This window comes from Lactuca virosa, chromosome 6 (genome assembly GCF_052849685.1).
Source record: "Lactuca virosa cultivar CGN04683 chromosome 6, Lactuca_virosa_CGN04683_v6, whole genome shotgun sequence".
Classification (NCBI taxonomy): Eukaryota; Viridiplantae; Streptophyta; class Magnoliopsida; order Asterales; family Asteraceae; genus Lactuca; species Lactuca virosa.
Window position 1 is genome coordinate 18,145,795 of NC_136431.1, and position 13,598 is coordinate 18,159,392.

At 37.6% G+C, this 13,598-nt stretch overlaps 1 long non-coding RNA gene and 1 other non-coding gene across 2 annotated transcripts; both read right to left on the reverse strand.

The window, feature by feature from the left end:
- Positions 1-629: 629 nt before the first annotated feature.
- Positions 630-1,747, reverse strand: LOC145118572 (uncharacterized). Its single transcript, XR_013713361.1, has 2 exons — positions 1,562-1,747; positions 630-1,137 (listed from the first exon to the last, which is right to left on the reverse strand). It is a non-coding gene; the product is annotated as an uncharacterized LOC145118572 (long non-coding RNA).
- Positions 1,748-2,028: 281 nt separating this feature from the next.
- On the reverse strand, positions 2,029-2,100 carry TRNAG-UCC (transfer RNA glycine (anticodon UCC)). Its single transcript has one exon. It is a non-coding gene; the product is annotated as a tRNA-Gly (tRNA).
- Positions 2,101-13,598: the final 11,498 nt, after the last annotated feature.

Here is a 13,598-nt window from a genome sequence, read left to right on the forward strand (position 1 = left end):
TACTCTGATATGTTAGACAGATACTTATGATATTTTGAGATACATGATCTATGGTTTATATGATGTTTGCATAACTATGGTTTTATCATTGATTTAAAATGAAATTTTTGGTCATGATTTTTGGGATGTTTCAGCATGCTTATATATGTTATGTTGTGTGCGGTATTTTGGGCGAACTTACTAAGCTTCGTGTTTACTCAACTGTTGTTGTTTTTTAGGTATCATCGGTTATCGTGGGAAAACGAAGACGTGACTTTTAAACAATGCATCTTGGAACAAATGGTTTTCCTTAATTTGTATTCTATAAATGAACAGTTTTACGTTAATTACAAATAAAAATTTTTGATGTGGAAATGAGACGTTACAGTTTATGTAATCATAGTCTAGTTTATACTTACTACTGTATGTTTTTAGCAATTAAGAATATTTGTGAGCTTTCAGCTAAAATTTAGAGATTATGTTTAATCTGAAACGTGTCTTAGATTATTTTCCATGTAATCATAAGCTGTTTAATACAACGAGTATTTCAGTTTCACGTTTGTTAGTTCATTAAACAAGCGTTTATTGCATTATCTTCGACCAACACCCTTTTTTCTTCAAAAACTTCAATAAAACTTCAAACCTTCAAATTTGAGGAAACAAAGAAAAAATGTATTATTAAATTGTTATTAACTTCAAATATCATCATAAAAGACATACATTATATAAGAAGTGAAATGTATGAAATGAAATAAATTCTCAAACCGCAAGTCTTCTATAACTTATAAAATATTGGCCCTTACTCTTAAGGCTGGTGGATGTGGGCAACATGTTAAGACATGTTATCATACCCAAAATTTGCCAACTGATCATATGTCATGTCATCTTTAACACCATTTGATTTATGTAGGAAATGGTGTGTATAACATGTTAAGAGATACAAAGAGAGTTAGAGAGAGAGTGAGATAATGACTTTTGATTGGTTGATTCTCACGTTACTTCCCGTGGCCATGGTAATATTTCTTAACATAACACCAAATAACATGAGAAGGGGGCGGTGTTCCGGTGTTATGGCGCCGTTATGGGAGCTGCCAAATTAGCATAACGCCTTATGGCGTTGCCCATACCAAGTAGACTAAGGGAACTCCCATGGTAACCCTATGGGAAAATGGATAAACGAATCATACATAAGAAATAGCAAAAAGCACATTTCACATATAGAGGTTTCAACGTCAAAAACTCAAAATATTAGGTTACATGTAAATCATCAAACATGAACCATGTAAAGAGTTTGCAAGGCCTAACCACACCCGAAGTCGTTACGCGTATCTTATTCAATAACATTTGAGATAGTCTTAGCATTCAGTGGGTGTATTAAATATTCCAAACATTTATTGTTTGTAGACAAAGTTATATTTACTGTAAATATTCAAATCCGTATGTTTATTTGCTATGGTTATCCGTTGAGCCTATATATATATATATATATATATATATATATATATATATATATATATATATATATATATATATGTCGTTAATCAAGGAAATAATTACAAATAATAGGATACAAATTTTATACCTTGGTGGCCTAGTGGTGGTAGCTTGGGAATCACTCACCAAAAGGGAGTGATCCGGGTTCAATCCCGGTTTGGTTTCTATTGAGAGGTGGCCACCGGCCTCCTAAGCAGATGCTTTAAACGGTCAGCATGTACTGCCTGGCAGTCAAAGAGCCGGAAGATGATTATCGGCGATGGCTCGGATAGGGTTCTCCATTATCAAAAAAAAAAAAAAAAAAAAGGAAAGAAAGAAAGAAAAAGTACATGCACACTTTTTGAAAACAAGTTGCATGCTTTGGGCATGCATACGGGCTTTGAACAATTGCGTAACAAGCATCATTCATGTAAATGATATTACGCATGGAAAACAACTTTATCACAATATACATCTTCAAAGCAAATATCTCAGTTATCAAGAATCACATATAAAGCAAAACGGATGTAATAAGAAGAATAAACCATAAGTGTTAAAAATTGGTAATTATAAACATGCGTTTGCCGGGAGTCGAACCCGGGTCTATTGCTTGGAAGGCAATTATCCTAACCGTTGGACTACAAACGCTTTATATTTTTATTTACAACGTTCATAGATATTAAACATAGTCTTTCACTCAAAGCAAAATCTTTGGGGTCGTTATATATTGTTGAAAACAACAAAAGTTTTGACCGTAGTTTTACTACATTAAGTTTCTAATGTTTTGAATCTCACATTTTTCCCGTTTTATTCTCAAAATTTTTTTATGCAATTTTCAATTTGATGATACAAAAGTTTAGAAGTATAATTATGTCTTGTATCTAATTTTATAGGAATAAACACAATTAATTAAAACATGTACAAAGTGAAAAGCAAAAACATAAAAAAATAGGAACATATGGAAAATAATCTTCTCGCTTTTAATAATGATTTATGAAAACATAAGCTTAGGCATATAATTAAATCCTGAAGTTTTTCTCATGCGATTATATTCCATGTAAATTACATGCATCAAAAGTGGTATAAATTATGGGTTTACACGATTATCCTTTTTTATTTTATTTTATTTTATTTTTTTTATTTTTTTTTATTTTTATGCATGTGTAGCATACATCAATATTCCATGTGAAATGTCAGAATCATACGATCAATTTCAATGAATCTGATCGAGCTAACAATGTACTAATGTATGTCCCCTTTTATCAACATAACCAACCATGGATTGTACGAGTTTTAAAAATAGGTTTTACAAGTTTACCTATCAAAAAGATGAATTCCGAATAACATGAATCATATTTCATTTTTAAGCTGAATCATCAATGATTATTTATATAATATATTTAATGTATACTATACAAACGTCTAATGTGCACAACTATAAAAGTGTAATCTTCTACATTGGATATTGCTAGTCAATGAGGGTTTTTAAGTCTGTGCGTTCCAGCGAGAGTTTAATCAATAATTTTTGTTGAATGTACAGTGTAATACTTCCAGTACTTCCAGGGGAGGATCAAATGAATATTCTTCGGGATTCAATTTTGAAAAGATGAATTTTCTTTACTTAATATATTTGACCAAAGTCGCTTCTAATATGCTCCAAGTAACCTAATAATTTTTATCAAAGGGATTGATAAGAAGTTAACAGAAAAAAGAGGAAATAAAAAAGCATAAATAGTCCTCTCCATACTAGCAAAATCAAGCAAGCCGTTAAAAAAAATGAAAACCTAATGGATTCTTGAGTTTCATGAAACAACATTAAAGCATCTTCTTATTTTCTTGCTTCACTCCCAATATATACCACATCATCTTGTAATAATAGCATTGTACTTTCAGTTAAAATCTCTTACTTTCATTGATTTATTATACCACCGTACTTTTGTTTATTTGTTTATTATTACACCTTACTTTTATTTTTATTTTTCTAATAAAAAAAATAGTAACTTGACTTTTTTTCTTATTAACACATACTTTGGAAATTGTATCCAAATATAACATTGTATTTATCATTTTATTTTCTTATTAGGACAATGTGCTTTGCAAAAAATACTCATTTATAGCAGTGTTAAGTGTTTTATAATTGGATGACAAGTTGTAATTTGGTATATTTTTTAAAGTATTTTGTTTTACTTGGAAGAGATGAAGTAGAAGGCTATAAAGAACAAATAAATAAAAGTGTGCTGGTATTCTTAAAAATACATTGGAAAGGCAATATAACTTTTGTATATAACATTCAGTATTCTTAAAAATACATTGGAAAGGCAATATAACTTTTGTATATAACATTCTACATTTATTTCTTTCTACTAAAGTGTAAACATTTTTTCTTATTAACATGTATTTTGAAGAATCTATCCAATTATTGTAACACCCGTTTTCCGAAGAATGTTGAACGATACTTAAGAAATCAAAATAAGGTTTTTGGAGGAAATGCTTTGCCACAACGTGGGGCATGGTGCCCACGATGTGGCATGAAATTTAATGAAACGCTTGTTTTAGGGAATGCCACGACGTGGAAGCTACTGCAACTCTAATCTAGGATTTTTAGGGTTTCCGTCATATATAAACACCTTAACTCTCCTTCTAGGTTATCTTATTCAGCCTCCACCTCCCCATCTCGAAACCCTAGCCTCCATACATGCTTGAGAGTCCATTTCATCAATTTTGAGCCTTGTTCTTGGGTTTTTGGTAGAGTTTTGGAAGAAGGAAGTTCATAAGGAAGCAAGGGAACAAGAAGCAAGTGTGGATCCAACACTCTCTTCAGTTTTTTGAGTTGTTGAAGGTATAAAGTTCATAACTTGACACAGTTTCTTCTAGATTCAAGTTCTAGGTCATTTTTCGGTGGTTTTATGCCTTTTTTGGATGTTCTTGGAGTTTGAAGAACTCCAGAACGTGTAGTGGCTTTACTGGGTCCTTGGACTTCTGTTGATTGAGAACAAGGATCATGCTTGGTGTATTTTGTGACCATGTGCAAGTTATAACCTCATTAAGGACCTAATGGACATTAAATGCTAGATCTAGCCTTGAAATGGAGTCAAAATGGATAAAGTTGGAAACATTATCCATTAAGTCAGTGTGGGTGGGTTGATCTAGAAGTATGAGCTTAGATCTGAAAGGATTAAGCTCTTAATGAGAGAAATGACATTTTTACAGTAGCCACGATGTGGCAAAGGTAGCCACGACATGGCGAAGTCAAAAATCACGACTGTCTTGTTTTGGCAAGGTCACAACGTGGCGATGCCCTACATGTCAGCTGTTTGATCTTGTGACCCCCACGACGTGGCCAACAAGGGCCATGATGTGACGTTGACTTTGATCAAGTTTGACCGTTGACTTTTTGACCAGTTTGAACTTGGGTCAAACTTGAAGGTTTTGGGCTATGAATTAAGATTCTTCCATGTTTGATGGCGAAGGCTCGCAGGAGCAAGCAGTACAGAAAAGGAAGTGTGTCGTAGTGTTCGAGGTTCTTCATTTCATGTGAGTCTTCCTCACTGTACCCGTGGGTCGAAGGCACTAATGCCAACCCACTAGTTTTGGTTATCATTTATTAGAAGGATGCCCTAGGGGCTATATGTAGATACATTGGATAGACCGAGGACTCTTGATTTAGGATTTCTTGCATGTTCCTTGTTTGGTTGTGGCTCTAGAGTAGGATCATTTGTGCGGGTGTGTATCTCACCTCTGGGTACATATGGTTACGCATTCCTTGCAGATTTGGTTACGTATCCTTATGTATAGGATGTTGCTATGCTATAGTAATCTACTAGATTTATGCATATCCTGGCATGATAGGATGCAACAGTAGTGTTATGCTCGTTAGAATACCAGTAGGAGGTTTATTGTCTAGTGGAGTGCCCTAGGGGCTGTATGTAGTCATGTAGGATATCCTGTGAACTATTGATCTAGGATTTCTTACATGTTCCTTGTTTGGTTGTAGCGCTAGAGTAGGCTCATCTGTTCAGTTGGTTATGTTACCTCTGGTTACTTATGGTTACACATTCAATGGAGGCTAGCTAGTAGCAGAGAAGTGTGATATGAGGGGTTCAGTAGGAGTTAGTGAGTTGTATGATTGGGTATTGAATGTATTATGTGCCTACTTGATCCTTGCTTGTTTATATGTCGACATATGGTGGTGGATGAGGTTGATGCAATCATGATGTGTGTTGTAGGCCAAGATACTAGGTGCGGGCCGACTGTAAGCTATAGACATAGAGGCTCGGGAAGAGCGGTTGGGATGAAGCGGCAAACCAACAAACCCGGGGCATTCCAGTCTGGAGACTATGGGTCTGGGGTATTCCAGTCCGATAACTGAGGACCCGATATTGCTTGTATATGTTCTGTTGTGTACGGTATTTTGGGGAAACTCACTAAGCTTTGTGCTTACCCAGCTGTTATTGTTTTCAGGTATCATCGATTATTGTGGGAAGGCAAAGGCATGACTGTACATATACATCGGTAGCAATGAAGATTTCCCAAGTTAGGTTGGATTCTAAGCTTGAGGTCCGTTGGTCGCGGTGGTTGGCGACGACATGTCAGTGCTGGTGTGCGCAACTGGTTAGATGTGGCACTAGTATCTTAGCAATGTGAGCAAGGGCCATATCCTTGGGAAATAGGAAGGCCAGGTGCCGGATTGTCATGTGGGTTGCATGCAGGGGTGTATGTTGGGATCGTAAATTGGTTGATGTCTATGCTTTGTAAGTGGTTATTATGGGAAAATCCGAGATCTCCAGCTGTGTTTCAGGTTCCTCATGGGGTTCGTTTGATCCGCACCTAGAAGACCATTATGTGGGTGATATTCCTCTCATGGTCATGTATGATTGTACCTGGATGGGCTGCTTGGGTTATGTTTTGGTTCCACCACCAATGGGCGGTGGTTCGAGTTCTAAGTGGGGGAGAATTGGAATTCTCAGGTTGAGTGTCAGTCATTGAGGGTTTTGTCAGTTCGCTGTTTGGTTTGCTGCTTTCAGATTTGTCGGACGGATGTTGATCAGTGAACCCTTTCAGAAGCAGGTACGTTCAGCTCCAGGTGGGTTGTAGTTTCTTTGGTTTGGGTGTCAAGGTATTATAGACATTGGTCGTTGAGTTTGTTTTTCACCAGGAATTCTCCGAAGAATTTAAGTGGTGCCAGTTAAAGGTCAAGGAATGCGTCAGTTACCCTCATGTTCGGTATATTCTAAATCCCTTCGGTTTTCAGGTGTGCTAATCCTCAATGGTAGAGTGGGAGCTTGGTTTCGGTAGCCTTCAGGACCATCTTGTAGGTTTTCTCGAGCTAGTGTGGTAGTGATGGAATCTGTTCAGTCCAGTATGGGGTCTTGTTTTGACTGATCGTGAAGATGTTTTCTGTTTTGAATAAGGTGGCATGTCGATTATCTCTGGTATTTCTTTTCTCTTTGGATGAGATTTTGGGTCTTTTGAGTATATGTATGGGGGTGTTCCGTGCTAGGTGGGCAAGAGGGCTTGGGGCTCATGGGTCGAATTATGTGTATGGTTCTCTTGGGTTTCAGCTTCCGATTTGGATCAAAAGTGCAACTTTTATCCTATCCGCGGGTTGTGTGCGACTTTGTTTTCGTAAGGTTTTATTTGGTAGTTGTTTTGTGGTGCTTATTTGGCATTGTAAGGGAGTCGTTTAGGCCCCTTCAAGGTGATGGAATGAGGTGGATATCTTCAGGCCCGGAGTGTTGGGCCAATGATGCGATGACGACAGTGTCGGTAGATTATCGAGAGCATTCCAGTCATGGGCTGAGGGCCATGGAGGGAATACCAGACTCATGTTGTGGGTTCAGAGGAAATCCAGACCTATGCTAAGGACCTTTTAGGGGTATTACATTTATAGGTTGTGGGCCTAGTGATCGTAATGTTTCATTTCTTTTACATGGAGTGCTTTCGGTGTGGACGCGTTGATGGGGGTCGGGCGAGCCATAGATCAGTTGGTTGGATAAGGAAAGCAGTAAGGATTGGGGAATGTATCAGTCAAGTATCCTATTCTCCTTATTTCTTTTTCTAATGAACAGAACTCCTAGATGATCATGAACAATCTCTCCATCTTCATAATCTTTTATAATTTATTTTCCTTTTAACAATGCTTTAGGAACTTTCGATCTTCTGTTGAAGTGAGTAGAGAGTCAATATCTGTCAGAGCCAGATGTGCAAAACAAGCATCTAGAAAAGTCTTGAGATGTCCATATCCAAGAACATAAGTAGTTTGGTCTGGAATATCAGTATTTTTAAGATCGCCCATCAATAACGCAGCCAAGACAAGATCATTCACATTTATAAGTGGAAAATATGCAATTGTGAATTCAAATGGCATATTGTTTGTACAAACCACCTTGTATCTGAAATTCTGCAACAACCCTTAGAATAACAGATTAGGAGTAATCGATACAAACTTGATGATTTTCACCAATGACCACAACTCCTCCTCACTCTTTCCCAGTACTGCATGAAATTGAATCTTCATCTTTTTAAATTCCTCCTTGTCCTGGTAATTCTCATCAAGTTTAAATTGAGAAAATACAAACAATGAGTAATTAAATGGAAAATCTAGTTGATTAAACTATGTATTCTAAGTAGCATAACTCTTCCTCGGCTTGAACATGAAGTCTTCATCTTCACTGAAAGTTGAACTTTCAGTCAATTCATAATTCTAGACTTCATTTGGATCACCTTTCTTAAGACAAAATGGATGATATTTCTCTGCCTCAAAATGGTATTCAATTGCCTCATCTTTTCCATTTCGATATCATGCAACCTTTTATTTTCTTCAGCCGAGGACTCATCAAGGTCCCTTGAGCCTTATATCTCTCAGATCTAGAATATGGTTGAGTCGTGGGAGCGTTGCATGAGTTTTAGATCATATTCTTGCCTTTTTACCTAGTTTGAGTAAAGGACATGCATGGGTCATACATGTCCATAATGTTGACATTTTTATGAGCCTTTAGATCCCTTCGAAGCTTTATGAAAAGTTGGAGTTGAAAGCTTAATGGATTAAGGACTCAATCTATAAGGATGTTTCCCCAGCCGGTGGTCACAACGTGGCATAGAGAGTGCCACAACATGACGATGGTGGATTCCTCGATTATTTTGTCCAAATGTATTCACGACGTGACCAAGGATGGTCTACGTCGTGGTGCATGTTGATTGAGTTGTCCGTGTCTGAGTTAGCTAAGTTACAACGTGGCCAAGTTGGAATTGGGTTGAGTGCATTCTCACGAAGTGACCAGGGGCTGGTCACAACGTGAGGGCCGTCTATTGGTAATGTTGAATGTTGACTTTAACCTTGACCATTGACTTTTTGCATGGGTTGACTTTTGATCATTTTTCTAGTTTTAGAAGGTAGACTATGGTTTACCTTGTGTGGTTGTAGTGGGAGGTGTTTAGCACCTGTGCGTTGACTGTGAGAGCTATTAGCTATTCATTTCATTGGTAAGGTGAGTCTTCTCACTATACTGTGTAGGATGATAGTTGTTTTTGTGACTATTGCATTGGTATGTTGGGTTGGGCACGTTTGTATGTTGGGTTTGACCCATTTGTATGCTAGGTTGGGCCTATTTGTATGTGGGCTAGGCCCGTACATATGATGGACGGGGTCCGATATGAGGGCGGGGCCCAATATGTATGGTGTGCGGTCGTTTGGGGAACTCAATAAGCTTTTTTATTACGGTTTTGTGGTTTAAACATTTTCAAGTACTTCCAGTTTCAAAGGGAAGGGCTCAGCTTGACTGCACAACATCCCCCGATGACTCTTCCGCACTGATTGTTATTATTTTACTCTGATGTTTGAAATATTTTACTCGGATTGGTTTTGGAACAAATGATTGTATGAAATTGATGGTTTAAAAATGAAAATTTTGTCGGTATTTTTGGGATGTTACAAGTCTTCCGTTGGAGGCGAGCATCTTCTTTCCCTTCTCACTCATATGCCCAAGTCTTTGTTGCCATATTATGGATGCCTCAACTTCTTCAACAACATGTGCCTTATTATCAGAAAATTCCACCATCTAAATTGTATCATGTTTCTGACCTCTGGAAACCACCAAGTTTCCCTTTGTCACATTCCACTGATGATCACCAAAAGTGACATGGTGACCCTAATGATATCAACATTCTTTTCAAGTCCGGAATGAACTTGACCTTGTTCAAAGTCCACTTAGTACCCAAAGTAGTCTTGAGGACCACATCCCCAAAACCTATAATATCAAGGCTCTTGTTGTCTGCTGGTCCGACCTTCCCTTCGTAGTGCCTAAAATTTTGTATTATTTCACCGGAGTGACTAGCATGAAATGACGCACCAGAATCCATGATCCAGGATTCAATGGAGTTTTCAACTGCACAGATAAAAGCATCTCCTTCAAAGTCTAATGCAATGTTCATCTCATTCTTTCCTTTGACTGCAAGAGGCTTCGAACATTGATTCATTATTGACCCTTTTCTTTGAATTTCCAAGAAGTAATGTCCTTCCTGTTCTTCACTACACCTCTCTTACTCGACTTTGATCTTCCTCTATCCCCACTCCCTCTGTTGGACTTCATTCCTCTTTCCTCAGTACTAATAAGATTGTTAGAGAATTCTCCAACACTTCGTATGTGCGCATCCTCACCAAGGATTAAATCGTGTATGCCTTCGAATGTCAGCTTGGCACCTCCAACCGAGCTGCTGACTGTTGTCACTGTTGTCGACCAACTTTCATGAAATGATAATAATATTATCAATGCTTAGAATTCATATTCAAATTTAATCTCAAACGATGTCAACCTTAACATGATTGAATTAAATTCATTGACATGATCAATCACTTAGCCACATTCCTTCTTCTTCAGATTGACCAATTGTCGAATCAAGTGGACCTTATTCGCTGCTAAAGATTTCTCGTACATGTTAAATAGCACTTTGATAATGTGACATCCCCAACATGACGGCCAGAAAAGACCGGTTTCATTTATGCTTTTAAAATAATTTCAGAGTAAATCCATTGATTTAAAAGAGTTGCGGAATTTGTTCCCAAAACGAAATATGATAAAATAAGATTTACCAAAGCATTTCTTAAAGAAATGTATTTTCATTATATAACAAAACTCGGGATGTCATGTTCCGATACAGACACAAAAGCATAAACAATAAAACATAGACCTTACACAGTTATATACAACTACTGGTCTATAAACAAAAATATTTTCACAAGTTCTCCAACATATGCTCTCGCGCCACTACCTGTAATACAAAGAAACTAAGTGGGTCAGGCTTGGGAGCCTAGTGAGCATATAGGGTTTTCAACCCACTATAAATAATTATATTTAATTTCACCAACCAACAATAACCCGATTACCCATTCCCGTTATCCTCACTTTACGTCCCTATGACAACAACTATTAAAAGGGACCTAAGCTAGGATTTTCATCGGGACGGACAATACTGCAAAGGGGTTTCCTCAACAATGAATGTCCTAAGGCAACCATGAGGGGGATAGAATACAACAAATGAACACCCAAGTTCACTACACCTACAGGTTATGAGCCTGCCAGCGTTCCACTGAACTGTCTAAAAAAATCGGTGGTCGTCATCCATATTCTGCTGGACGACTAGATCACAATCACATCGAGGCCTCTCATCATTTTTATTTCATCACACATCACTATCTACCCATGTTCTACCCAACATATTTGTAGATAAAATATACTTGTTTATATACAGCTAAAACCTGTATAACATATTCATTCAATACTCATACCACATAACAAATAGTATATAATCACATAGCACGTATTTCATAGAGTATAATTCATATACGTGTATTATCAGAAAGCAACTACACACTTTCTCATATCATATATCTAATACATTCATAAATAATTGTATTAAAATCGTGTATATGAAAGGGACTATGCACTCACTTGATAAGATGATGCTTGGACAACACTACGACTCTTAAATTAGTATTCTTTGGTGAAACCGGGAGATCTTCACACACCGGGCTTCTCGCGGGCAGAGCTTCGGCTCGGAAACTCTTTTCTTCTCGGGATCTTCGGAGCTTCGGGACTCGCTTCGGGTCTCGGGATGATACCGGGGCTTCGGGGGTATTACTTGCATGTAAATCGAGGAAATATGGAGTGAGAGGAAATAAATTGAGCAACAAAACTCGGCTGCCCTTCGATTCTATTTATAGGGTTGATTTTTCGATTTTCACGTCGTGAACCACTTATTCACGTCGTGGCCTTTGACGTCATCAGGTGCATAGTCGCGATGTTCAGTCTGTCAGGCTCCAGAAGACGTCAGCTCTGAGTTCACGTCGTGAACCCTATTTTCACGTCGTGAACCCTGACACAGCTTTGTGGTTCGCGCCTCGAACTTCAGAAATTCATAACTTTCGCATACGAGCTCCGTTTTCGACGTTCTTTTATCCACGCGAAGGTGAGCTTATGCTCTACAACTTTCGTTTAGACTCCGTCGGCTAATTTTGAATTTATTTTTATTATATTATTTTTAGTAGGCCGGGACAGGAAAACTCCGTTAGAAATTCATAACTCCTTCATCTGACGTCCGTTTTCGTCTGTCTTTTTACCGTTGGACTACTATCGACGAGATCTTTGATTCTCGTTTAGATTGTTTCAGCTAGAAATCACTCGATCTCATATTCGAACTTTGGGCTGCATACTGCTAAGTCGAAACTTCGAAAAATCATAACTTCCTCATACGAAGTCAGATTGAGACATTCTTTTTATGAACGCTCTCGGTTTAACGTATTCTACGACTTTCGTTTAGATCACTAAGGCTAGATATCGCTCTATCTTAAATTCATATTTTACGTCAGCACAGTGTCGTACCGGTTGTGTCGCGAAACTTCGACAAATCATAACTTCTTCTTTATAACTCGGATTTCGGCATTCTTTACATATTCGAAATCCTTGTCACGAGCACTACGTCTTCATGTATCGATATCGGTTCTATCTAACATTTTATTTTTACGCTTATCTTTATTCTTAATTCAATTAAACCACACAATTAAGCATAAAACACATAATACTCAAATAATAAATTATTATTATTTCAAAATGAGTTACAAGGGTTAACCTAGACTGTTACATCAATATTAATGCCTAGCCCAGAAACGCGGACGTTACAGATAAACCCATAAATTGTTTTCTCATGAACAATTGTTTTCTCATAAGGAACGATTTATCTTCTGACAAGGGTTCATGTAAATTCTTCTGGTAGAGGTAGTCTTCAATTAACATTTTCCAGAAACCAATTTTTTTTTTCCATTGAACTTGTCCATATTAACTCTTTTGTCTTAAACCATAGTTCTGATACCAGTTTGTTGGGTGACAACAAAACAAGTTAAGTACTTCAGAAAAATATCAAACAAGCTTCGGTGAAACTCGCAGAAATAAAACTTCTAAAAAACGTAAATCAAAAGAACACAATATTTAACGTGGTTCGGTTAAGTTGACGTACGTCCATGGATGTGAGAGAGAGAGAGAGATAGATAGAGAGAGAGAGAAAGAGAGAGAGAGAGAGAGAGAGAGAGAGAGGGAGAGAAAGAAGATTTTATTAACTTTCTGGAACTATTACAAGCACTCAAAATTGTATCTCATTTTGAGCTCTCACATAAATCTAGCAATTTTACAATGGATATGAGCCTATTTATAGGCAAACATGGAAAACCCTAATTCTGATAGACCAAGACCATCCATAATTCGCCCATTTAGGGGATGCCCTAATTTCCAACCAATCACATAGTGCCATGCAGATGATTCTAGAACCTTTAACCTCATGAGCATCAACCAAATACATGATGGCGCATCATGAGTCACCATGGCGCATCTGCCATAAAGATGGCGCATCGACCATGTGGAGCATTCTCCTTGAACATCTTCATCCTTCTAAGAAACATTGAACAATCTTGAGCATCCTAGTGAACCTGGCACCTAAGTGGCGTACCAGGAGCCATGTGGTGCACCTTCTTCATAAATGGCACATCATGCTCCATGATGGAACACCATCCTTATGAATGACACATCTTTAACTTGAGTAGCTCATCCTTGCTTCTTTGTTCATCATCAACACTTCAACACTCCCAAAACACATCAAAG